The sequence below is a fragment of the Condylura cristata genome, unplaced genomic scaffold (genome assembly GCF_000260355.1).
Source record: "Condylura cristata isolate star-nosed mole 26May11 unplaced genomic scaffold, ConCri1.0 scaffold00014, whole genome shotgun sequence".
NCBI classification, from domain to species: domain Eukaryota; kingdom Metazoa; phylum Chordata; class Mammalia; order Eulipotyphla; family Talpidae; genus Condylura; species Condylura cristata.
This window is the reverse complement of record NW_004567115.1, coordinates 45,691,826-45,693,874: the sequence shown is the minus strand read 5'-3', so window position 1 is coordinate 45,693,874 and position 2,049 is coordinate 45,691,826. Positions and strand designations below refer to the sequence as shown.

At 39.8% G+C, this 2,049-nt stretch overlaps 1 protein-coding gene across 1 annotated transcript in view; it reads left to right on the top strand.

Annotated features, from left to right (window-relative positions):
* The window catches only part of GPM6A (glycoprotein M6A), a 244,914-nt gene that overhangs the window by 28,892 nt on the left and 213,973 nt on the right, over window positions 1–2,049 (top strand). The window lies entirely within an intron of this gene.

Below are 2,049 nucleotides of genomic sequence, written 5' to 3'. Positions count from 1 at the left end.
CTATTTGAATTCCTTGTATGCCTTTTTCCTGTCTTATTGCTCTGGCTAGAACTTCCAGTGTTATGTTGAAGAGCAGTGGTGATAGTGGACACTCAACAAGGCATTTTCATTATAGATGTTAGTGGGGGTGCAAGTTGGGTGGGGATCACAAGAGTTTGGCTGGATGAGCTGGAAAACAACTACCACATTTTCTTTACAGTCTCTTAGCCCTTTCACTGCTCATTAACACCCTCACCAAGAAGTTGGACAGAGGAGGTGAATCAGATTTTTGTAATGTTCTTTCAGAACAGCTGTCCTGAAGAATGCTTAGTAATTTTTTTTTTAATTGCAATTAGTAACATCAGTGTGGTTTGGGATTAACTGAAAATTTCCTTGATTCATCTTATCCAGAATCTCATTAACATGTATGATTGAGTTGGAAATGGTCTTTAATTATTTAGTTGACCCTTTAATTACCTCATGTAGCCTGTGAGCGTTTGTAAGCTTTCTGCAATTTTTGAATTTTATCATATCAAGAGTCACAGCATCAGTGAGATGGGCCTACTGAAACAACCGCAAGGCTCTTTTTCAGTTTTGTGAAGTTCATTTTGGTATTAGGTGAAAAGCTAAATCATTTTGTGGATCATGCTACTTTGTAAAACATCATCTTTTTTCTCATCTTGTAAACTGTGCTGAAGTGGATTACTTTAGTTTTAAGACCAAGAGTAGATCTAACCCATTGCCCAAAACCTACTCTTTGGAAGCTATTGTGACTGCAAAATTAAATCCTCTTAATTTTTCATATTTAACCATCTTTTTGAGATGGGTACTTAAGTACAAATTTTCTGTTTTTTTTTTTTTAACTTTTAAAATTTATTTATACAGACAAGAACTGGGGTGTAGGCCAGAGGTGTGGGGGTGAGCAATTCACCAGAGACAGAGCGAGGAGCAGAACAGATAGATCTACTGAGATATGCTACTGAGGGGAGCAGTGGAGAGACAAGAGAGTTCTGCTTCCTGACTGGGGATTGAACTCATGCCATAGTGGCTGGTGATAGTTTGATGGCACTGGTACTTTAACCCCTGCACCACCAGGGTGTTCCTCAAGGGTTGTTTTCAATTTTAAAGTAATATACTAAGTGTGTACATCCTAGGCTGTCAGTTATCTTGAGAACCCTTTATAGTGTGCAACCTAAAGCCCAGGGAGGGAAGCACTTGTAATAGTTCCACTGACCCTATGAAAAATCTAAACATATCATTGCCACCTTGTTTCTGTCTTGTGTTTGTGCATCTGTAGGAATAGTTCTGAAGCTTTAGCTTAAACTCTGGTGAGAATAGGGGTGTTATTAGGGAGGCTTTGAGCCACCATTTTGTTGGGGTGTTTGATTCATCCTTCATCAGAACTGTTCACTCTGCCGTGTATTTATCTCTGTATATGACTGTGAGGCTCCAGGCTTATATATGGGGTTTACAGAGAATTGTTTATGGACTCTCGTCTTCAGCACCACAGCTCAAAATAAAAGTTCTTTGAAAGAGTAGTGATCTCTTCAAATTTTCATCATGAAGGAAATAAATCATGAAGGAATACATCATAAAGGAAATAAAGTTACAGTGTGTGAGAGGTTCGGAGCTGGAGATTCAGGTATTAGTAGATTTCTAATGAACAAAATAAGGCAGTGAGAGAACATTTAACTCATCCTTCAGATGGGCGAGGAGATGACTGGAGGAATCTGGTCTGCGGGGAGGTTTACGTCTTCATAGCTACTGGTTCAGCGGAGCTGGCACAGAGATTATATTGAGTATCTACAGTGCAGTTGCCTCACTTCTTCGAGTTTATAAACATATGCCATTCTGCCATATTAAATTATAGAGGACCTAAGGAGATGCATTTCTGGCTGGCTTTTTATTTTTTTTAAGATTTATTTATTTATTCATACAGAACTGGGGTATAGGCCAGAGGTGCAGAGGCAGTGAGAGGATTCACCAGAGACAGAGTGGGGAGCAGAACAGGGGGACCTACTGAAATTCTCTGCTGAGGAGAGCACTGGGGAGACAGGAGAGGTCTGCTGT